Source organism: Pelecanus crispus, chromosome 1, assembly GCF_030463565.1.
Source record: "Pelecanus crispus isolate bPelCri1 chromosome 1, bPelCri1.pri, whole genome shotgun sequence".
Lineage (NCBI taxonomy): Eukaryota > Metazoa > Chordata > Aves > Pelecaniformes > Pelecanidae > Pelecanus > Pelecanus crispus.
Window position 1 is genome coordinate 133,554,951 of NC_134643.1, and position 25,805 is coordinate 133,580,755.

Here is a 25,805-nt window from a genome sequence, read left to right on the forward strand (position 1 = left end):
GCCATTTCACATTACTCAAACCTCTCATTTGTCTCTGTTGCTAGCTGGTACAATAAGCAAGGTAACAAATCAATTCCCAGGACTGTATTCTGCTGCTTTTGTGGACCATTGCTCTTATTGAGCTAAAAGATCAATTTGACTTATCACCATGGCACTCCTAATGTTCATGTGCTTTCTGCTTATATGAAAGGTTTTGTGCAGCCAAATGTGAGTTTCATACATAGAGGTTTAGTCACCTCAGCCAGCTCCCAACTTTCTGTTTCGTGCTTCTGGACTTGTCAAATTCTCCAGCTGAATTGTTAAACATGTAATTCACACTGGCATTCATGCAGTTCAAATATTGCAACTATCTACTCTATTTGCTCAAGAGAAGTTTTCCTGTTAGCCGCTAACATGCAAGTAACTCAGTTGCTGCAGTTACGTGCTGATCGCAGAAGTACAGCTTAAGAAAATATAATGCTTATCCATTTCTTTTTCCCGAGGGATTATTGTAAAACCTCCAATCATAAATAGTCAATAAAAGGTAGGAAGACTATTCAGAGTGATAAAATATGACCTAAAGTGATCCACTGATCAAGAAAAACATATAATCCTTACTGTTAATTTTTGTGTGCTTAAATAACTAGGCAAGAGCATGGTATAAATATTCTGAATGTGCAGTGCTAATTTGTTAATGACTAATGATATTAAGCTTTTTGCTGATGTCAAATCTTAAAAATAGGTCATAAATTTGTAATAAAAGCTCTTTGATCCAGACTATTACAGTGCAATGATAATCTTGTGTGGATTTCCTTTAAAAAAAAAATCCACTGAAGTGGAAACTAGGTAATAGAATCAACACTGGAAAGATGCTGGAAAGCAAGAGAATTCAGTGTTGTAATTGCTCAGCATCTCACATATCTGGCATTGCTTGTTGATAACAGGAATGTGGAAATTGCTTAAGACGACAAAATAAGGAAAAATAAAAAAACCTCAAGTCTAAGCCTAACAAAATATCAAAGTAGAACAATCAAAATAATTTAAATACTTGTAACTGATTTCTAGACATGAATTTTTTTCTCTATAAGTATAAAGAATTAAAAAAATATACATCATGTTTGAGGGGTTTGTGGCTGTATGTATATACACTCTGATCTATTATTGAGGAGATCATAATTGCCAAAAATTCAATTCTAACTTGATTAACAACTTGACCAAGCCTCATCTAACTTATCTCTGAATTCAGTAGAAAGAAACTGGCATATCTGTCATTTAGTTTACCTGGTTCTGAAGTGGACATATACAGTAGGTGGGGCGCACTGCTTCCTGGAATGGCTTGTTTCTCTCAATATATGCTCGGTAACAAGCTCAGGTATAGATACCTATCTACACTTGATCTTACCCATCCCCACCTTTCTGGTGGGGCAGTTTTCTACTAGAAAATATCTGTATGACAAGGCCAGCATGTTCCATGGGGAATGCAGCAACTCTGTGATTGCCCCCACTCAGATTCCTGACATAACTCTGCAAACCAAGCAGGTTTCCTGTAATGAGCAACAGCCAGTTCCCACCATTCACTAGCACAAATAAGCCCCTGGATAGCCAGACCAAAGGCAGTGATGTTACTCCTTTGGGACACTGGAAAACTGTCAGATTTCTCTTTCTCTCATCTACTGTCTCCATTGTCACCCCTGAATACCAGAGATCCAAATTTTAGTTTAATTTGATTTCTGTGTTAAAAAAAACCCCAAACTTCCAAAACAAAACCACAGAAAACTTGTGTTTTAATATTAGCAGTAGTAAGTGAAAGTCTGTATTTTCATGTTCGAAGAAGTGGCTCCTTTTTGATGTTTTAACAGAACAGTTTGACACTTTATGTCTCTGGAAAAAAATAAGCACCTGTTTCTGATCAGCACCTGGTTTTAATATTTTGGAAAAAATGGTTCTGAGGTAACAAAAAGAACCCATTTTATTTCACTTTCCTGTTCAAAGAAATGTCTGTTATATTTTTTGACCAAGAAGCAAGGAAGGTAAAGGAAAGAAATAATGAACAGAAGGTGAATTTAAGCATTTCTCTGTTTGTGGGGAAGAATGTCTTTTGGGCTATTGTGAGTTACCAGAGATGTCTTACTGTGTATTTCACAGAATCATTTATTCAAACAGACAGTTTTGAAGGTGGCATGGTGTGGGACTAGATCTCAGGGTAAATGTCCAACCTTTTGACATATGTTTGACCATATGAATGGGACTGTTTTCCTTTGTGGTATCTTATCCATGTGTCTTAAATTCCTACTGTGCATTGTGATCAGCACTGATAGCATTTTTAACTGTTCTTATAAATACTTCTACCTCTTCATATGTGGCCCATATGTCATAGTATTTCTGTGATGAAAACTGGTATATTTGGCAGATTCCTATAATGACATTCAGACGTGGGATTCAGCTCTGACAAAGTGACTGTTTTGCAAAGAAATAACAGTGCATCAGAACCTGTAAAAATTATTAGCACGTTTGCTGGTAGTGTGATTTCGGGTGAGGTCCCCCCCCCCTCCCCCAACCTGTCATTAAAGCATGTGATAAAGAACAAAATATAGATGCTAGGGAGTCAAATGATACCTGTGGGTACTAGATGATAGTTCGAAAAGCTAAGCATCAATGTGCTGTGAATCGGTTAATAAAATCAACTGTCTCAGCCATTTGTAAGTATTCCTCAGCTAATTTAGAGGAAATAAAATTAGTAAATTTAGTACTAATTTACTAAAGGGGATCTCTCGTGCAGATTGGTGCAAGTCACGGTGAAGTGCTTTGGAGGCAGTGGAAGCTGAATTGGGGATGAGCACAGCCAACTGGTCCTTCTGAGCAATGACTGTAAGGTGTATCGTAACATGTTGGGCCTGATGATGTGAACTCAAAAGTAGCACTTCTGTTTACCTAGACTAAACTACTTCTTCCAGAGCTATACACACCTGCAATAATAATCCACAACAGATATTGTTGATAGGGTTGATTTAGAGACAGAAGGGTTTTCAGGAAAAGAATTAGTGGGGTTTTGTGCATTAAAATTATAACACCTATAAGGTGTATGTGGATGGAAAAAGTTGCATATTTATAAGTGGTTTCAGTCAGAGCTTAGAACGTTGTGCTGAGTTGGGGAACAAGTAGGTGAAATTCTCACAGGTCTTATGGTTAAGAGAAGACAGGAAAGATGGATGAAATGTAGATGGAGAGTAAAGGGTAGGAAGAACAGTGTAATTGTTGAATTGCAAAAGTTTGCAAGACTTCTGTCTCCTTTACGACAGTTGTATAAAGGTTCATATTGATGAAGTGCAAAAATTCAGTGAAGGAGAAAGATTTGTAAGATAAAAATGCTCTTGTCTTTACCTACATTAGTTTATGCAAATTTAATGTCAGTAAATTTTCCTTCCCTCCTTCCCCCTCTTCCTGCTAGACTGCAGAAGTTTTTAGGTCAAACATCACTTGCCTTCTGTGAACAATGACTAACAAGTACCTTTCTTTTAAACTTTCTAGCTAAATATGCTAGGATTAAGGAAAATCTTACAGGTTGAAACTTCTATTCAGTCATGTTTGTTCATTTTGTATTTTTTTATTATTTTTTTTCCAATATTTCTTGTCAAGGTGAGAATTCATATATTTTGTTTAATTATGAGTATTTTTGTATGGATTTAATAATTTTGTATGTCTCTAATTATTAGAATGATTTATAGATAAACCAGAATTGTCAGTGGAATCTAAGGAAGTTGTGCACCTGACTTTTAATTTCCTTGGGTGCTCATTACCCAATTCCTTTGAAATTCTTTCATTAGACAATCTTAAAATCACAAATCTTAATTAAAATAACAGGACAGCCTTTGGAGACCTCTTAGTATAGAATACAAAACATGTATTTTTTTTTATGAGAAGATTTGAGGTTTTTCACTGTAGGATTCACAGAAAATGTGTTCTCTTGACTTCATGTTTCACTGTACGCCTATTTCTGAAGTGCATGGGTTATATGATCATTGTTAGGCCTTGCTGTAGCATTGATGTTTGGGGATGCTATTTAACAATATATAGGATAAATGATTCTTCAGCCTGTTTTGAATGATGGATAAATAGCCATTTACGTTATCATTTTCAACTTTCTCTCCTTCTACTGCCAGTGCATAATGAGACTTTTTCACTGTAATTATCGTTTCCAGCACAAAACCCCCATATAAATAGCAGATTATTTTTTTTAGTACTATCTCAGAAAAAGAATGAACAGCAGGACTCATTTTCAGTTCCTGGTACATCAAAAGAATTGTAATGGATTGTTAAAAATAATGTGAAAACAAGCACTTTTGCACAATGCCTAACAGAATATGATGATCTTTTCCTTTTAATGTTTTGCTACTGATTCTTCTCCTTGGAGACATTCTGACTTCATTTCAATTCATCTCTGTATTTTTTTCCCTTTCTTTTTGCAAACTTATCTGAATTTTCCCTGTGAGGGATGCACTGTGAAGAAGGTGACACAGCACAGAGGATTCCAGTTCCTATAAGAGTTGTCCATGGCATACTGTTGCCGGGCAACACCCTGCTGTCTGTCTGTCTGCTAGTATTCTGGTTAGGGAAGGAAAAAGAAAAAAAAATCTAACTGGGAAGAGATTTATTGAAATAATTCAGAAATAACTGCTAAGCAGTGTACAAGTTAAATATTAGAACTATTTTTTGGTTCTTATTTTATAGTTTGCACTGAAGTAAAGTAAGCTTGTGTAGTAAAAGATGGGAATAACTACACACCATTTTCTCAGAGCAATTTCTTTCTATTATGTTCGATAAGACCTTTTTTAAAAAGACTTTTAGACAAAGCCAAGTGTCCATGTTCACATCAAAGTAGAAAGCTACTTTAAATGAGAAATTCAGTGAGAAATGTAAGATTTAACGAAAACAGTCACAGCTCTGTCCCCTCTAATGCTAGCCTTCCAGGAAATTATCCTGTTACAAGTAGTTTCTCAAATACTACAGTGTACTTTTAAATATTTGTTAATATTCAGTTCTGTCTCTCAATTAAATTATTTCATTGGTTTTAAATATCTTTTTAAAATGCAGGCATTTGTATATGTCTGTCCATCTGTGTTTTGATGAGGAAACCTAGGATATGTGTGGAGAGTGATTCAGGTTAAAAATGGCAACTTTTTCAGTCCAGTAATTCTTAACGTTTAAACTTTACTTTCTTAGTTTGGTATGGTTTAATGCAAGCAACTCTGTCACTTAAAACTAATGATGCAAATCCCAAAACATTATTTAAAATTAAGCTCTCCATGGTAGAAATCTGGTTAAATTTACACTTTTATCCTTGCAGTTGTGGGAGAGAAGAGAGTAGCATTTTGAAGAATATAAACTGAATTTCTTTTTACAATTCAGAGAAAACTCAGTACTTTGGAATTGTTTGTAAAAATGTAGATTATTTTATTATTATTATTTTTATTTTAATAAGGGAACGGAAGAGGCAATACCAAAAGAGAAATAAATATGGTATATATCAAGACTGTGTGTGTATAGCATTTTACAGGACAAGGGGCGGGGCGGGAAGTTGTTCCCAGATATTTTGGGTCTGCTTTTGCAGATTGTATGCTGACTGTAATATGTACAAAAAGGAGATAAAATGTATTCATTCAGAACATACTTGAAATTTTCCTGGTTTACATACCCACTTTCCCTGAAAAAGTAGGATTATAACATCTAACAAATCATACATTTAATTTTATCACCCAAATGCAGAGATTTTTATTATCCTTTTTATCCTTTCTGCAGTATTCTCATTTACCTTTGATACCTGTCAGTTTTGGTTGCCCATGTACTATGGAGATTTGCTATATGAGTTCTTAGGGAAGAAGCTTGTAAACCATGCAGGACAGGGATCCTGTCTTCATATCTCTTTACAAATTATTTAGACACTGTTGATTCTGTTGGGAAAAAAAACCCAAACAACATGCTTTACTTGTTTTGATTATATTTCAGATGCAATACAAATTCCTGGCATATGTCACTGAGCAATGACAAAATCATTTGTAATTCTTACTCTTTGACACAAAATTGGGGTAGATCGTAACAAAAGTGATTGTACGTTTCTTGCTACCAAATGTTAGGCATGTTATCTCAGATTTCCAAACCATTTAACCATTTGGCCATCAAAGAGCAAACTATTATCTCTTTTGGCATTAATCTACTTGCAACAGCTACTTTGGAACACGGTTTCAAAATGACAACAAACATGCACAATGCATTATAATTATGTCCCTTTCGGAATAAGAACTGCAGAAAGATTTCTTGAACTTAAGTCTTGTGTCTTTGCATCTGCAGGAACTAAAATTATCCTTTTTAAAATTTGGTTGTAAGGTATGTTTCCCAAAGTATTGCATGGGGTTCACAAGATTGTTTTAAGTGGCGATAAAATGCAAAATCGTATGTATGCATAATATGAGGGGAATGCTCAGTGTAAATTCGATCAAGAATGAAATGCTATTACGTGCAAACACCTCCTGGGCTTGTGCAGAGGTAATGGAGCATAGGAAATAGATAAAGCGACAGCCAAGAGAGGAAGAAGATATGTGACTTTCCTTACAACTTTGTTTAATAAAGCTCTCAACATACATTGTGGATATAATGTGTTGTTTTGTCTCAGTCCAAATCATCTTGGTTTTTATTCCATGCATTTTGTAGACTGTAATTTGGTGATAATGGCTTCTTTGCACAGTTCAGGAGTGATGAACAGGAATAACAAGTCAGTTAATAAGAAGATGTGCATGTCTTTCCCAGTACAGAGCTCTTTATTTGAGTGCGTCAGGAAGAAAGTAATATTTTGCTTCTAAGAAACGTCACTAAGGATGCAGTATTGAATATTTAGGGAGAACAAATACGAGAAGACTGATTTCAAAGCAGCCTGTGTAAGAGCCGGGTGAAAAGACTTACCTATTTTTCAGCCTTTGCTCAATTGTTACAAGCTTATTACTAGTCTGAAACATGCTTTATGAAATCTGTAATTCTTGAAGTTTGTCTTGTGCATTATCATTAGACTCAGTCGTTTTGATCTGTGTTGCAATCTTCCAAGCCGTACTGCCTGAGTGAGGAGCAGATTTGTATTGTGCTGCCTGAGAAGGGCTGCAGCTGCAACATGAATCAAGGAGTTAGGACGTGGTCTCTGTTTCCTCCTTGCTCCAGTTGGGAGCAATCTGTTCAGGCACAGAGAAGTTATGCCCTTTTACTCCCTAGAGGGAGGTGCAGTTGGATTCTCAGATGAACCGTTCATGTTGCCTCAACCTTGTCAACTTTTTCAGACTTTTTCATTTCTACGGAAAATTGTGATGACTAAATAATTGGAATATGATGCAGACATGGAAAGCATTTTAATATGTATCATGTTTACCAATTTTTTTTTTTTTTTATTCCTTGATTTAGATAAACAGTCAAGTGTTTGGAGACTCTTCTTAGCAGCAGCTAGAAAAGATATTATGTATTAGTAACATAAATAATGTATTATGCCAACATAGTAACAAATCAAACCCTTTTCCTGTTTACTACTGAAAGAGGATCTTTTTATAACACTACAGATTTCCCTATAATTTAGAAAAAGAATGAAACATCTTGCATAGGATTTGGCATGAATTTGGATGAGGACAACACTGCTCTTAACAAATATTTTTGGTCTAGCATAACTCTGTATTTGCCAGAGATCTCTCAGTGTTTTAGGTTGCAGAACTGGTATTTTATAGACCTACAACAAATAAAAGAGTAACTAGAAACTAAAATAGGGTTTCACCACACTTGAGAGCATGAGAACTGCCTTACTGGGTCAAACCAGTGTTCTGTCTAGTGCATCAAAATGTCTCTGGTGGTGACATTAGGACAAGTTGGGCAGGGAGAAAGTACCAGCCTGGCTACTTTCTGCAGACTGTTCCCCTCATACTGACCCCACTCCTAGCATCCATAGCTGTTGATCTGGGATATTAGAAGACATATTACTGCCTATTCCTTGTAGCATCTATTTTTCAGCCTATTGTCCATGAAGTTGTCTAAGCCCTCTCTGAAACTGTTGATTCTCTTGGGCCATCATATTCTTCAGACCTGAAATATAAATTCTGGGTTAATTAATCCAATTTTGGTTTTAAGTACTTTTTGACATACAATGGTACCCCAACATCCACATAGCCTTTCTTTCCTTTATACTTTGTATCCATATATTACAGCACACACCTATCATTCTGCTACCAAACTTCTGAGAAATGTGATATGTCAGTTAAAGTAAAATAACCTTATATCTTAGCTAAGAAATTGAGGCTAGCAATTTTCAGTAGAATCAAAAATAGAGAAAAGGAAGTCACTGTCATTCTATAAAAAATATCATACTATGAGAAACTACAATCACAAAAAGAGGCCAATTTCAATAGCAGTAAGATAATTCAGGAGAAGAAATAATTTAGTAAGTTTTGTTCTTATTATAGTCAGGCAGTCTGTGGGTACTGTTTCTCATTCTCCCTTTTTTGTTTTTTCTCCATTGTTATCAAGTAATCAATATAAAAGTTGGAAATGTATTAGCTATAGGGAATGCCATGATGACGTTTTTATGCAAACCATCATTTAAAGTTCTGTGAAAAATGACACTATAAATTAGCATAGGGCTCTATCTTATGCTACTTTTTATAGAGTTATTTTTTTTCACAAAGGAATGATAGGTGTAATAAATAGGGCTTGAAGGAGATTTGAAAGGCTGTGCAGTCCAGATTTTTGCCCCAGGCAGGATCAACTAGACTTAAATAATTTCTGACCAGTTTCTGTCTAACCTGCTCTTTAAGTCAAGGGGTTTTTTTTTTTGTAGCTTTGCAGATTTTTTTTTTCGACTGCTTTGCTATCCTTGCAGTTCAAAAAATGTTTGTCTCCAACCTTAATATCCCCTGCTGCAGTTGAAGCTAATTATGTCACCACAATGGAAATTGAGAACAGTTTACTCTCAGCAATAACCTCACATATTTGAGGGCTGATACTTACTTCAGTTCAATCTTCTCTAGACTAAATGAATCCTGCTTTTTAAAATTTTTATCCTTGTTTCTAGAGTTCTGACCATCTGTCCAGTCATTTGCAACCCATTTCTATGTTCATCCACTTTATTCAGCTAGTTATTTTAGTGTTTTGCACTCATTGAATTGAATGATCAGGTTTTTTGAGACCACTTTGATTTGTGTTCCTCTTCTCAAGTGCTTGCTGCTGGTTCAGTTTTCCATCATTGTGAATGTAATAAATCTATCCTCTATTCCATCAACTAAACAATTATTGAAAATTAATATTAGACATAGTAGAAATCTGTATGAAGCTTCACTTGATATTGCCTTCCCATATAGCACCTTCAAGTTATAGAATCATAGAATCGTTTAGGTTGGAAGAGACCTTTAAGATCATGCAGTCCAACCATTAACCTACACTACCAAGTCTACTCTAAACAAATCAAGGGTAGACTAGACTAAACCATGTCCCGAAGTGCCACATCTACCTGTTTTTTGAACACTTATGTTTTTCTATTAGTTTAATTTCCATTTAAATCAAAATTTCCTAACATGCTTGTGGTAACATCACATGGGCAGTATCAGAAGCCTTGCTAAGGGCATCAGACACAACTTCTACCTGTTATCCACTATTGGTAAATCTTACAGCTCCAGATGAAAGGAAATTCAGTTGACTGGTTATTATTTACTCTTGATAAATGGTTAGCTGGTACTTATTATTCTTTTCCCTGCTCACAGATTGTTTAATCATATGTTCTAGAACTGAGCTCAGAATAATTCACCTAAAATTTCCTGGGTAGTTTTCTGTCCCTCTTCCAAAAGTGAATTATATTAATCCATTGCAGGTTCTCAAATGTAACTACTAATGTCTATGAGATTGCTTGAGCAAGTTCCCAAGTATTATAGCTGAAATTCATGAGTTGTCACATCACAATTCATATTGAGCTAGATAAGAACAGTGACATACCATTAACAAAATTAGTTGTTTGTTTATTGTTATTCACTCAGAGACCTTCTGCCTGGAAGCTGTTAGCATAAGGATTAGTGCTAGAACAAACTTTTTTTCAGACTATCACTTCAAAAGTTTCAGTGACTGTTTTATTCTATTTGGAAAAAATGTTGTGACAATATAAGATTACAAACTTTAGAGCATCTGCAAAAATAAACTCCATCTTGTATAATGTTGCAGAAGAGAAATGAGCAATAGGTTTGAAACTCTTGTTGCCAATAGGGGGATAACAAACACAGTGGATAATAGTACAAAAGGCTATTTAGGCTCTCTGTGATGGATTGTATTCCATATCCAAATATTGTCTACTGTTTCTTATTACCTGTATATATATGTGTGTGAACATGTCTGTATACATATACATATATACGTTTCAGATACATTTTTTTTTTTCCTGGTAGAAGATGTAGTGAAGAACAACAACGACAAAAATCATCAGGTAGCTAGAAGAATTGGTGACAGCAAGTTCTAAGCAATAGCCTGTCTAAGCAGTGACTTAGAGGTTGAAATAGTGAACTAATATTTGAAAATATCCTTCCAATAGGAATAATAGGAAATATGTGCAATATTAAATTATGGACAGTTGTACAGGTATCCTCAGGCTGCCCTACGAAGTTGATCCACAATTGCTGTGCCTTTTAAAAAAAAATTATATGGAATATGCAACAATGAAGACTTGACTCTGACCTCTTTCTTCTGCACACACATACATACACAGATGCTAGTAGTACTGCAATATTGTGGAGATGCCGTGATTACAGATAGGCTCATTGCAGCTGTTTTAAATGAGATAAAGCTGGGGAGCAGATGCAGGAACAGGTAAGTGGTTCTGCATTCAGTCAGTTGAGACTCATCAGGTCTCATTAACTCAGGCTGTTCCTGAAAGATGCTGTGCTGCTGAGGTGGCCCCAGAAATTACACTACTGTGTTCACACAGCACTCTGCGTGCATTAGTTAAGTCTATCTGACCTAAACTAGCTCTTTACTGAATCAGCTGTAGTGCCTCTGTCTCATGTTGTGTTTAATCCAGAATTGAGGTTAAATCATCCATAGGTAATTGGGGATTGACTGCCTTTCTGGAGTGTGCAGCTCAAATATCAGTTAGCTCCTTTCTTGCATATCATTGCTTTTCCTACACCTCCACCCCCTCCCTCTCATGCCCCTATCCTGCTGTTAACTCTCACTCCTGTTTTCCCATCCTTCATGGATTTGCCTTCATGCACTTGTGCTTGTGTTCAGCCTGAAACATTCGCCTTTCTCAAACAGGTGAGCTGGTGGATATGGTACAGCCACAGCTAAGCAGTTGTGTAGGAAGGAGGCAGTGTGGGTACAGTTAGCCAGGAGCTACTGTTTCCTTTTCCAGGGAATACATGTCCAGCTCGCATGGACCCAGCTCTTGGGTCAATGCTGTTGTGGCAGTTGCTGATTTTTTTTTTTTTTTTTCCTTGGTATGAATAATGAGTATGATCATGCTTTGTGGCTATTTAGGGTTTGAGTGATTGTTAATGTGTGGATAGAGCTTCAATTTGGAGGTAATTCAATAAGCACGCCCTCAGCCAGAAATTCTGTACAATTGTGTGCATGTATAGAAATCTCCCCTAACGTCTCTCTTATATGACTTTAGTTGTTTATGGTAGGGAACAGTCCTCCAAGAGACTAACTCGTATGATCTGATTTCCATATGCAATATCTCTCATGCTGTGGAAGACAGTTTGAAACATTTTCCTTTGATCTACAGTGACATTAGAAAACAATAAACCATCAAGTCTCAAGAGAACTACCTTGGCATACATGGTGAATCAGTTATAATTATTTGTTATTTCTTAATGCCTGCACATCTGCATCAGTGAGTAATTAAAGTTTGAAAGGAAGCTAAAATTTTACAAACTGGTTAAGGTCTTTGCAGTTTTTCAGAATTACGTTTGGTTTGGGGGGTTTTGTTTTGTTTTGAAGAAATATAGGGGTCACACTCAAAGTTAAAATAACCTCATTTACACAGTAATCTACATCTGGAATACAGACTAAGAAAAAATGAAATCACAGCAGTTATACCTCTGTCAGGAATCTGTTTAAAAAAGGAAAAAATTCTAATTGCACATCTTCTCGATTGCCACAGTCTTAATAATGTCCTACACTTCTGTTACTGGTGTTGCACTTCTTTGGTGTTCTCTCTCAGCATCACCCAAATCCAAATGACAAATGTGTAACTTTAGGTACTTGTACACCAACAACTGTCATCCTCCATTCCTCAAGAACCCATCTTCAGTAAAGCAGCCCAGCCATTTTGCATTAACTTTGCCAGCTTGCTCCTGTTGCTTTTTGTTAGAGCCATGTCCCCATTACTTTTGTCCTCCGAACTTTCTGGCACAAGGCACAGACTGAGAGCAGAAGGAGGGTCATGGGAGTGGGCTGGCATAGTGGCATCAGTGCCACCACTACACCAACTAGAAATGATCAGCCAGTGGCACCTCCATAACCCTTAGGAGCCTTTCTGAGAAAGCAGCTGATACAGAGTATTGGAACATGCTGAGGCATAGCTCCTAAACTTGTCAGTGCTTCAGAGTTTTGTTTTGTTTTTAACCAGAATATATTACGCTGTCATGGATATATAAACTGATGTTGCTTTTAGCTGATTCGTCAGGACTAAAAGATAATGGCATCTGTTCTGTCTTATGTGTAATATTTCTCTTTTATTTCTTAGTGCAGTTCTTTATTCCCGTTTTTATGATCCTCAGCCCATGTTTCTAGAGAGTTCTTCAAATCCCATGGACAATGGTGGCAATTTAGATCTTTGCATTTTCTAATGCTTGTATTGGAGGTATTTAGAAGGGTACTCTGGAGGGGTAAAGTAGAAGGAACAGAAATAGTAGCTTCCTAAAGTCAGTTTTCTTTTGTTAATAATTAATAACTGACAAAAAAATTGTTTGCCTTCAAATGTAGCTCTCAGGAAAAATAAATCTTACTTTTTTTGTCTGGTGGAAAAATCCACTGGGAAGAAGTGTATCTGCATATGTGAATATGATAATTTTCAAGAGAAAAGAAGGAATAAGGTCAGAAAGTTGAATAACAAAAAAAAAATACCAAGATAGATACATTTTTCAGCAGCATAGACTGCAAAATACTTCCGAGTTTTGCAGGCTGGCATTTGCAAAAAGCCAGTGACCTCAGTCTGGAGTCCTTCCAGGATTTAGCTCTTGAAGAACTGCTTGTCACAATCTAGCAATACTCTCATTTCCATAGGGAGATACAAATCATTAATTTTTAAAAATTTAACACATTTGGAGGCTCTTGTTTCCACCTCCCAGTATGGCTTTTCAGTTGAACTGACTTTGTTATGGTAACAGGGAGGGGGAGAGTGGGAGACAGGGTCCAGAAGCATCTTAACAGCCTCCTAGTTAATTTGGGTTCTTCACCCCTGGAGAACTGACTGCATCAATCCTTAGCTTGTCCTCTATATGGTACAACATTTTCTTGCAGCTTACTAGTTTAGTGACTAAAAGTGAAAATATCGCAGATCAGATAAGGCCAAATTTTCAGATATGTTAAACTTGAAAATGATTATTCCAGAATTTTATATATATCTCTGTATTGTGCTTCACGTCAAATTGTGTGTCAATGCTAGTAAGATAGAGAAATACCTTATTGGCATGGAAAATATGAATAATCAGTGAAAAGCTAAAAATCAAGTTGGATTAACTGACAAAGATGAACATTTTTTAATAGTGAGTTGTTAGCAGCCAGTGCCATAAGCCCTTGGGTTTAGGAACTGAGGTCTGTGAATAAAAAAAAAATAATTTCCTCTCATGTTGAAAAACAGCACTATAAAAATGGGTGATATACATTAATCTAATCTTCAGTTATTTTTCAGCCATGACTGACACTATTATGGAACTGCATGTAGTGAATTCCTGAATATGGTCAGAATTTTTAATGCCAACCAATGTATAATACAGTTTGTTATTTAGCTAAGGCCCATCTTTTGTAGTACAAGGGAGAGCAAGTATATGAGAACAGTAAAACCTGGAGACAAGCTTATTTCTTTCTGGAACTGTGGAACTACTTTGTCTATAAAATGTTCATATTTGATAAAATATAAACATAACAGGAAATAAGTGTAAATAAAAATATACTGGAAGAGACAGTTTTACACCCATTTTCATTCTTTTGTCCCAGGAAAAAGTTGAGTGGCAGAAACCAAGTTCCATTTCTCTAAAGCAAGGGAATTATAGCAACAAAACAGTATTTTGCAATGCACAGAAAATCTTGTCTGTGGAAAAATGTCAGTATTTCAAAACTACTTTACAAAGATAATATAGAGAAGGATATTTTCATTTTGACTTTTAATGGTGAAGGTTCTATTCTAAGGTTATTTTTATTTTGCCAGGAACATTTATTATATTCATAAGTGGGTTGTAATAGTATCCCAAGAAATCATCCTCCTCTGTTTTGACCAGACTGCAATGCTCAAGCTCATTGCTTCTCAGGCCTCTGTTACTCTTCAGTTACAAAACAGAAATCAGAGCAATGCCATTAATTTTGAAATTTATTTTCTTTGGATTCCGTCTTTGTTATTGTAAAGGCCCACTGCAAAATCAGTATCTATATTTACTTATATATAGCCGTGTGTGTATATACATAAATACATATATAAGCAAATTATTAGTGACTGCTTTTAACAAAGCTGGTGAAGGGTCTAGAGCACAAGTCTTATGAGGGGCGGCTGAGGGAACTGGGGTTGTTTAGTGTGGAGAAGAGGAGGCTGAGGGGAGACCTTATGACTCTCTACAACTACCGGAAAGGAGGTTGTAGTGAGGTGGGTGTTGGGCTCTTCTCCCAAGTAGTTAGCGATAGAACAAGAGGAAATGGGCTCAAGCTGCGCCAGGGGAGGTTTAGATTGGATATTAGGACAAATTTCTTCACGGAAAGGGTAGTCAAGCATTGGAACAGGCTGCCCAGAGAGGTGGTGGAGTCCCCATCCCTGGAAGTGTTCAAAAAAACGGGTAGACGTGGCACTTTGGGACATGGTTTAGTCTAGTCTAGCCTTAATTGGTTTAGTGTGGACTTAGCAGTGTTAGGTTAATGGTTGGACTGGATGATCTTAAAGGTCTTTTCCAACCTAAACAATCCTATGATTCTATGATTCTATTATAGTAGTGTCATTCGACTTTACCAGTGATTCTTTCTTTTCTATTTAAATCAGATATATTTCTGAAACTGTCATTCAGATAATAAAACTGTATTTTCTGAAAAAGAAAAATGCTAATTTTTCTTCCACTGAAGTAGAATTGTGTGGCTCCTCTGCAAGCTACTAACCAATGTCTGTACCTTCTGCCTCAAGCAATGGTTACAGATGAAATACATTAACTGTTCATAGTAAGAGTTCCCCTTGTCTGAGCAGGAAATAGCACCAGTTTTATGCTTAATTTTACGTTTAAACACTGGTCTCAGTCAGAAATTAGTTAAATATATTTAAATTACATTATATCTGTACAGGTGAGGGAAGGGGAACCAAGTAGGACTGATACTGATTTGAGGAAACAGGTGTTGAAAATTCATTTCAGATAAGCTGGCATTATAGATGAGTTGAAATTCAATTCAAAATGTATTTTTAATTTCTCATAGATTCATAGATTTCAAGGTCAGAAAGGACTGATATGATCATATACTATTTATGAAACAATAATCCATGGGATTTTACATGGGGATTCCTCTTCCTGCTCTTCAAGATTGTGTCTGAATATCTATTAAAAAAAAAAAAATCATGTGATCTTGATTTACACAATGCTATTAATTAAGAATCTCTAATATTCTTTAGTCATCTGCTTTGATTTTTAAATGGACATACTACTAAGAATTTATGTCTTTTCTGTTTGAACTTTGCTGTCTTCAATTTCCAGCTGATACATCTTTTCAATGCTATTGTTTCTGTAATTAATAATTAGTGTACTATCAGAGAGCTGTGGCCCTTAGCATGAGCAAATTTACCCTCTGCACCAAGCTGTATTGACGAAGGGGTGGCACCATAAAATGACAGAAAAGTCTAAAATGAGGCATAATTGTATAATGTAGGTGCCTGTCTCCCAGCCTTGACACCCCTGCCCAGCTCTGCTGGTGCTCAGCTCTACAACAGTGCCATTTGCTGTGCTCCTTCAGTTTGGCTTTCACCTGTGAATAGAAGCTCTTCCAACCTGCTCTCCATAAATTTAAAATCTAGTACCCATCTTCAGAGTAAGCCCTCCTCCACCTGCCTCCCATGAATATGTGCTTTAATCTGACAGGTGTTCTCCATCAGCATATTGAAAGGGTATTCACTGGAAAGGCAGAAGGAAGAGCTGCTGCCTTTTTCTTTTCTTTTGCACATTTTCTAGTGGATAAGGCATCCATCCAGGCAAGTGAATCACCTGCTTTCAGTGTCTGTCTTATCTCCCACTTTTCAGAAATGTCCCTTACGCCAGGCTGTTCTGATTGGTTTTAGTCTGTGCCTCTTCTGTTGAATTGGCACCATTGCTCAGAAAAGAGTTGAGGAGTCCAGGAATAGGAAAGAGAAAGCAAGGACCCAGCCCTTGTCACCAGGACACCCATCACCTGCAAAAAGACAAGGAGTGCTTATGTATTTTTTGCTAGTCACGCACTGGCTAGGCATCTTTCCACACAGCCTACGTATGGCTGAGTTCCCTCCTGAGGCATCCACTCTCCACCCACTTTTCACACTACAAAATAACTGGAGGACCTAACTCAGCTACAGCTCCTACTTTAGCTACACGAAGTGATGCTCAAGTGTGCAGCACTTACATCTGTTTCTCAACCTACCCCATAGGTTCTTACATCATGAAGGGCAAATTATAGTTTTTGAGTGTAAAATATGGTATTTTCAAAAGATTGGTGTCTCTGTGACACTACTGAGACAAGTTGGTATTAATAATGTACTAACTCCTGCTGGCAATTGAGAACTTGAGATTTCCCCTTTGAAGTTAGTTATAAAGGTAAGTCTTGCCCAGTCTAAACTTTTAATAACCCATTTTTACAGTGCACCACTGTTTTGTCTTCATGATCTCCACAGTCTTTTAAACAAAATATTTTTCCTGGACTTGCAATATCCACATTATATACATTTCCTTCCTTCCTTCACTGTTAGTGAAATACGAACAAGAACAGAATTTTTCAAGTTTCCATCTTTACCTTCTGTGTTACTTTTGGCCTTAATTAGGTACGTAGTTATGGAAATACAGGGGAATAAAAACTGGAAGGAAAACAAACAAACAAGCACAACAAACAAAGTGACAAAAATGAAAACAAAAATAAAGGGCAGAAGTATAGCTCTAAGAGTGAAACCTTTCTGAATGTCCCAGAAATGTTTAGGTACCAAAACTAGGCTTGTTACTTTGTATGGTTCTCATCTTTCAGAATGACAGTGAGATATGAATAAAGATAAGGATCCAAGTTACTAGATTTGGACTAAAGTTATTCCAGAGTTATTCCAATGTTTCTTATCAGACATGGCAAATAAGAAACACCTTTCCCCCCCGCCCCCTACACACATACACAGAGCTAAATAATAAGTTCACTGTAAGAAACAATTGATGTAACAGCTTTTGTTTTCTTTTTCAAAAGCAAACCCAAACAAAACAGATGAAATCCTCTTTCTTCATTTTACCTTATTCTTGAGGAAAATATTTAGTGTCATAAGGTACTAAAGAAAAATTTATCTGGCAAATGATGCTGTGCCAATCCATTTTATTCTTCTTAATTGTTGCTCACTTGCTATTACTGAAGAAAACTTCCAGTAAAAGTAATCAAAGATTTCCAGAGGCTCTAGCAGAAACTGAGGAAGTCATTCTGTGGTTTTTTTCAGAGCATAAAATTGATTCAGGCTAATCTTTCCCCTATAAAACTGGATAATTTGGGGAGTATCTTGAGTGAAACTGTTAGCTTTCCTTCTCCATGAAAATATGTTAGTTATTTCTTAAATTTAAAAAATGATAGCTAAAAATACCTGCTTATTTTGCTTATATTCATAATACAATGTCTACTCAATACTGTTTTATGCAAGGTAAACATATCTTCTGTTTAAAAATGTGACAAGGTAAAGAACCTATAACTTTGCTTTTGAAGTGCATTGACAAGTACATTTTTCACTGGATCAGTCTCAGATAAAAGGAGTTCACTACCACCATCATCTTGAAAAAAACATAAAGAAAAAACTAAAGCTGCAGCTTTGAGAAACAGAACAGCTGTCCTCAGTTTTCTTGGTAATATGCATTTGTAAGTGCAGTGAAATCTGAACACCATTAATTATACAGGAGAAATAAAATAGTAAAATTTGCAAATTCACGTTCCACAAATGGTAGCTGTGTGCTGAGAGACTTTGGTTCTGCTGACTAATATAGAAACTGGGGAAGCTCTGTAGCTCCTAACACTGGTTCCCGTCCATTACGTTATTTAGTGTGATTGCCTGAAAGGACATAAGATACCCTGGAATAGTTTGCCTGATTGTTTAGATGCTCATACTTTATTGCAAACAAAAGTAGTATTGAACAGCCACATTGTGTGGGGGCAAAAGGCTGTAATTTCATACACAGCTCACGTATAGTCAGACTTACTCTTAGAGCTGTAATCCTGTTTCAGTCTTGAGTTCTTACAAGTGATTTATCACTGTGTTCTTCTAGTTGAATGGATATCATTATAGCCAAACACCCAAATCTTTAAATGTCGTTCCACTTGTTACAGATACATCTTTAGCTTTATTCCTTTTTTTTTCTTGCAATGGCTATAATAGTGTTAATTCCTTTTATCTGAGAATGTTTCATTCACAAACCATGTTAAGCTGTAATCTTTTCCTAGTCTCCTCTCCATCTTCTGTCCATCCTGTCCACTGGATGGACTCCAGTGCAGTCCCTCAAGACATCTCAGTTAGAATGATCAAGCTGCTAGGGGTTTGACCATCTTCCTGGATATGCACCATATGTACAAAATAGCATAGACAGCATGCTTCCTATGTAGTGTCCCTCTGTTCAGTGCTTGTTTTCCCATAGATGGTGTCTGAGACAGTTGCCAGTGTTCATCAATTTTGAACATGTTACTATGCATTATTCTGAAAATGACACAGGCTGTCAAAAAAAATCTTATCTGGGGATCTTATTTAGCACATAGTAGCTAAGCTACCCAGACTACTTAGCATTCCTGAAGAGTCTGGATTTTTGTTTACCAATTATCCAGGAAATTCAACCACTTCTGCTATAGTTCTGTCTCACTCCATGTATTGTAGTGTAAGGTGCCATAGCAGCTGTTAAGAACAAGTTAAATTCATTTTTTAGATGCTTATTTTTGATACAGCATTCTTGCAACTCCTTGTGATATTGCAGGTTCCTTGGACCATGTAGACAACTTGCATACTTTCTGTCTCTTAAACACACCTTTTCTGGGACACCAGCATAAAGGGGAGGTACTGAGTTACAGGTTAGCTCAGCAAAAACATGCCATTGTAAATGCCACTAAACGCACAGAAAAACTTTGCAAAGATTTTGGAAGTCTTTGCCCCTCTTTATATATTATTTTTCTCCTGAAAAGGAGTGGGTTCAGAAAGTCCAGGTTTAGCAAGGTAAGGCTTCTATTGTCTCACTGAGCTCCTTTGGTCACTTTCTTCACCTTGAGTTGGTATAAACTGATCTCCTTGTGACAGATTTTTTCTCCTCCTTTGTATTGTTGACAAAGAGTGATGGATGGTATGAATATTTTAAATGAGTGTGAAATGTCTACAGCATTATTAGTTCATATCAGATATCCAAATTTAGTTTTATTTAACTTCACATCTGGGTAGCTGCCTCTAACATGCATTAAATAGAGATCCCTCTACAAGAGATCTAGTGCCTTGTGTCCTTACATCTCTGCAGCCTATTTTCCTAGTCTGAAAATCTTTTTGGCTGCAGGCTGAACTTTTGTTTGCTTCCACCTTTTTATTTCTAAGGCTAGGGCACATCCTGCCTTGCTGGGCCTGTTTCAAATCATACTACTTTTGTCTTGCAACCTATGTGTATGCCACCTTTTTCCTAGTGTCGCTACCCAATCTGGTGGTCTGTGAGGATGGTAAAAAACATCTCAGTGGGCCTTGGCTGACTTTTAGCCTCTCAGAAAGTCTCATTCTTGTACCTCACTTGTGACTCTGATCCATGCTGCATGTACTTTTCCTTGCTGACTAACCCCGTTTGTGGATGAGTACAAGGGTATCTGCCTCCTGCAGTTCTGGAGCAGTATAGTAGATTTCCCTGTCAACTCAGATTTTTAAGCTTTTTTTTTCTCTTCTACAGTTCAGTCACCTTTCCTTAGACACCTTGCAATACCTGCTCCCAAAGTCCTTTCCTATAGACAAATAGGGAGCAGGGGAGGAAGAGAGAGGGTGAGAGTTGTCCCAGCTCCAGCCACCACCATCACCTTACATTGCTAGTCAAAGCATGGAGATTCAAATGAAGTACTCCCCATTCTGCTTAGTTTGGTTAGTGTACTTCAACAGCATGTTGCACTTTTTGCTGTCATAACTTCGTAGTATGAACCAGAATTCATAAGCTGTAAAGGAACAGTCCTCAGACATTTACAATGCCACCAACATAATTTGTTGAGTGACCGTCACAAAAAGCATACAAAAAGTTCTATCATGCTTTTTCATGCATCTAGTGAGACACCTGATAAGCTGCCACTGGTGGCTTTCCCACAGCATCACTGATAGAGTTGATATATTCACTAACACAGTGGTGAGAGCTACTTAGGCAGTTCTTCAGTGGGCCATAAGTGGGCATAAAAATGTGTGCTTATGAAAACTTAAGCTGCATAAATCACTTGGGCAAAACCAAATCATAGTGTCCAGTCTGTTAATGTTTTGGTTTTACTGACAGGTACCAATCAGCTAGCACACTGCTAAATAGTAACTCTAGATCTTCTTATTTTCCTAAAATTATACATGCTTTGGAAGGAAAACACAAAACAGCTAATAGCCAAAACAAAAGTTGTTTTGAAAAGAAAACTTCACTGCATTATATTACTCTCATTATTTCATGATTTTATGTTTAAATGTAGAGAATATGTAAATGATCTTTTTCTTTCATATTCCCTTTCTGCTTAGTGACAAGAAAACAAATTCCAAATTGTGCTTGGGTGGAATAACTTAACAAAGCCAATTTTATTATGCAGATGAATTGTAGGTGTTGCGTAGCTGCATTTTCTGAAATTGTTAGCTTCTCTCTTTCTAGGTGTGTATATAACACATTATATTTAGAGAACCAACCAGCCTTAAGAAACTCAGTTGTTTTCAGTAAAAGCTGTCATGGCGATGCATTTTGCTCAGGAAGTAATTGCTTCATTTTTTGTTTAAGTTTAAGGTTTAGAGTCTATAAAGTTTTTCAAAAGATGAGCAAATCATTTCCTCAACAACTGTTTAATGGAGTTATGATTTTTCTAAGAATATCATGGTGAGTTTGGAGGAGTGAATAGGTTCATAAAAAGAAAAATATATCTTCCTTCTCTCTTACATTCCCATATTAATCATTCAGTTGTGCCGTTGTGGTCCACTCGTTCATTTCATTAAACAGGGTTGGGGGTGGTCCAAAACAAACCATCCCAAACAGTTGGGAAGTCTTAGTCTTCAGCCATGGGTTGTTTATGGCAAAATGGTGCTTCCAGTTTGCTCTTAATATGGAGAACAGCAACTTTAACTCTTGTTTATATGTTTGAAGTCAGGGAAAAAGGAAAAAAGATTGGATAGATTTTAAAGATCCTATCTTTTATATAAACTACTACACACATGGCTAGAGGGACAAGTATGCAGGCTGTAGCATGCTTTACATTATACAGCTAGAGAATATTTTAATTCTCAGTGTCAAACCTTTCAGTCCCACCAAGAATTTGTCACAATTCACCTGTTTCAGTTTACTTTTTATCAATTTTTATACAAGTTATTTCAGTTGCTGACTTAAACAATTTGTTCCATATCTCAACCCCCATTTTGTGTAAAGAAATCATAAAAGTTAAGAACCTGAAAATTGGATTTTTCTTTTGAGCAGCTGCTGTCCACAAATGTGGAAAGATTGTTAAAAGTGAATAGCATCACTTTCTAACAAACTGTAGTCAGGTTTGATGACTGAATCTCATCTTTCCATTACTGTGCTGTCACCAGGCATTATTATGCTGGCACTCATATGGAAGAAAAAGAAAAGCTTTTTTGGGTTTGAAGATGTATTTATACAGCCATGGATGTCAATGGTCCTTCTTCATTGTTGACCTACTTATGTTGAATTACATTTATTATTAAACACAAATTTCTTGGTTAGAATGTGGTCTATAATGTTTTGCAGAATACATTATTGTACCTTTACAGACCACTAGATAAATGAGAGTAAAGGGAAATTATATGCACAAGAACACAAGTACAAACAAGTGTTTACTAAAAAAAAAAAATATATCCTTTTAGTGTAGCTGACTCACTAAGTCTTTGTACCTGTCCCTTCGGTGACCTGATGGGGACTAGATAGATTTCTGTTTAATTTATTTTGAAAGTCCTTTCATAATTCTTTTATTTCTGTATTACCCATTTTTACATAGCACGTTCGTTTCAGTGTGCTGCCATTCTGAATCAGAGGCATCTGTCTGTTGTATCTGCTTTGCCTTCACCAGGGTGTCACTATTAACGAGTTTTTCTTCCCATGGCTGTTGTAACAACATCTTTTAATAGTTTCCACTAGTTTTCTATTGAGGATCCAGTTTTACAACACTAAATATTTGGATGAATATGTAGAAGTTTTAAAAAATATCTCCATATATGGATTGCTTTTGATTTTGGTTTGGATTTTGGTTTTTTTTTGTTGTTGCTGCTTGTTTGTTTTAGATCATTTCAGTTAATACTTTAAAACTATTCAATTTTTTTTGCAAAATTGTATTTAGCAGTCTTTTAATTTGTATTAATCAAAACACTTCTCTTCCTAGCATAATTATTTGTATTTTTGTTACCTACAAAATCAATTTGTATGATTAGTTTATCCAGTCACAGAATATTTTTCTGAATTTGATAATACTTTAGCTGTAAGGGGGCCTCAAATGTTGCTCTTTACTTCCATGCTACAGGATCACAGGAAGGCTCAGGAATGATGTATTTTAGTAGCTACTTTTATCTGAGTTTCCATCATGGTGTACATGCAATGTAGGTTCCACGTGGAAGGTATATTTACTAAGTCTTTAATATTGTACAAATTGGTAAAATTGTACCAATAAATTTTGTAACAATTTAACAACAATGTTAATGTATACAATTTTACTGAATAAAATAGAACATTGTTTGGGTAAGGTTCTTAGATACTTTGTATTAAATCAAAGAAAGAATATAGTAATTTGAGGAGCATTGTTTTTTCCTTATTCTGAGTGGTTACCTTTCTAAGACTAAGAAAAAACCTGTCTGTTCTATAATTATATGCCATTGTCTCATGACAGGTCCAAGAATCTTCAGGTATGTTCATGGTATCAGGGTTTCAAGACATCGTTCTTGACCTTTCAAAAATACACATTAGTACATCCGTCAGAAATAAATTCTATTCATATTAAATGGCAGAAGGAAGGATGTCCTCACAGTCTGTATAGGGATGAGATTGTTGTGTCCCCAAGAAAACAGCAGAGCTAGCAAGATTCACTTTAAAGAGGCATTGCTAGTTTTCCTGAGTGTCCAGTTCTGGAATTGCAGATGGGTGTTGTGGGTAAATCATTCTGTACAGCACTTAAGCACACATCAGTTCCATTCTCTCATTTTGGTACTGAGCAAATCCTTACTGAGCAGTCCTTACCTATTGCTTTGTTTCTTACTAGATTTCATATAGCAGAAGCTTTCTTCTGTGGTACAAACAGCATTTAATGTCTAGTTGGAGACTTGGGCTGGTTCAGATAAATCATCCTCCTATTCAGTATATCAAATATAAAAAATATATTTAGGAAACTTTAGGGAACAGTTTAGAGTCACTGTTAGCATAAGACCTTAGAATCACTTAATTTGCTTTTCCTCTTCTAAACAGTTTCTAGGTAGGGGAAGGAGAGAGAAAGGGAAATATTACTTTGGAGGCAACACAATTATCTGAGCATGTTGTACATGTTTTAATGTTCCTTCTGCACAGTCCATTTTGGCAATATGTATAATGCAGATGATGTTAGGCTGCAATGGGACTGCTTTTTCTATTGTCAAATTCTTGTCACTCGTTAACTTGTCTTCCTAGAAAATGGAGTTTTGAAGGCACATAGATATCTAGAGGTAGTAACTACATCAGTAGATTTTATTTCTTTTTCTTGAGTGCTTTCACTAAAGAGAGACTTCTAATGAGAAGTTTGTTCTTCACTCAATTACGGAAGTTGCTGCTTTAACTGCATGTCTCTGTATGCAATCCAGTAAGTATACAAGTGAAAAAATACCATCCAAACTTTTGGGTATGAGTTTAGAAAGCCAGTTATAATAGATTTTCAAAGAACTTCTGGTACAGAAGTTAAAGGCAAGAATTTGGGTGTAGCTAGATGTCTATCTTGAAAATTACTCTTTTTCTAAAGAGTTTGTAACTGAACAAAAATGAAACTCTGTGGAGCTTTTAGCTTACTTTTGATGATACATGCTGTAGTTACTGGGATTGATATTCTTGTTCACTTTTGTTAATCTCATTGAACAGAAAATTATATTAGGCCTTTAACTGTCACCTTCAACTTGGTGTAATTATGTAACTAATCTCAGGTTGGAGGGCCAAATTTAAGATCAGACTTTGCAGATCTTTTCCATCCAGTACCGACAGTGAATAACAGCTTGTTAAAATAGACTATGATTATTTAGAATAAAAGCATTTTAAGGAGGGGCAGACACACATGGCTTTTAAGACAATAAAATACTCAAGACACCTAGTCAACAGCCAGGTGAGCATGCTAACAAATTATCTAACCACTGTCCACATAAAAAGCCTGAAAAACAAAAATCGTCCACTGACCTTTGTTGTCAGCTTGATAGCTTATATACTGTACCTACTAGGTATCTGACAGAATACTGTTCTGTTCTGGTGACTCAAAATTGTGGGCAGAAAAAAGTCATTTGTTCATAATTTAGTAATAAATATTGCTACTTCCAACTCCTAAGACAGGGAAATCTAACGAGCATCTTTTCTGGAATCTACATGATAGGGACTTGAAGTTGCTAGATTTGGTCAATGTCTTAAATACATGCTTGGATGCGTCTTATCTGGGAAACCATTAAACTGATTCCTTGTTTGTTCTTCCCTAATCCTTCAAAATATGTTAAACTAATATACGCATAATTCTTATATACCTTACTTTCCTTGAGTTCTCATTTTCATTATATCTGAAGCTATTGTATTTTAGTTTTTATTACCTCCTAAAGACCACGAGTCATTTTTCTGAAGCCCATCTTTTTCCCTATGAGAAACTCTAGATCCACTTACTTTCTAGTCAGATTGCCTGAGCTTTATGTATCTGCTTGACTAACATACACATTTTTGTGAGTGTTAATTTCTTTTCTGCTAGGTAAGGTGTCAGGACAGAAAAAGCAACATTAACAGTCTTACATTGGCTTTAAACCAATAGATAGTAATTAAGCATTCTCAAAACATTAAGAAACAAACATTATTAACTAGACTTTATGAGTTATTAGGAAAATCCTGCCTAATCTGGTAGGAATGTAAAACCACTGTAAAATCTAGGTGAATATAGAAGAATAGTGTGCTTCTGTAGCTTTATAGAAGAAAACAGTGTACCCTTGCATA

At 36.1% G+C, this 25,805-nt stretch overlaps 1 protein-coding gene across 3 annotated transcripts in view; it reads left to right on the top strand.

Annotated features, from left to right (window-relative positions):
- The window catches only part of DMD (dystrophin), a 1,232,979-nt gene that overhangs the window by 891,070 nt on the left and 316,104 nt on the right, over nucleotides 1-25,805 (top strand). The gene's annotated exons all lie outside the window — the stretch shown is intronic.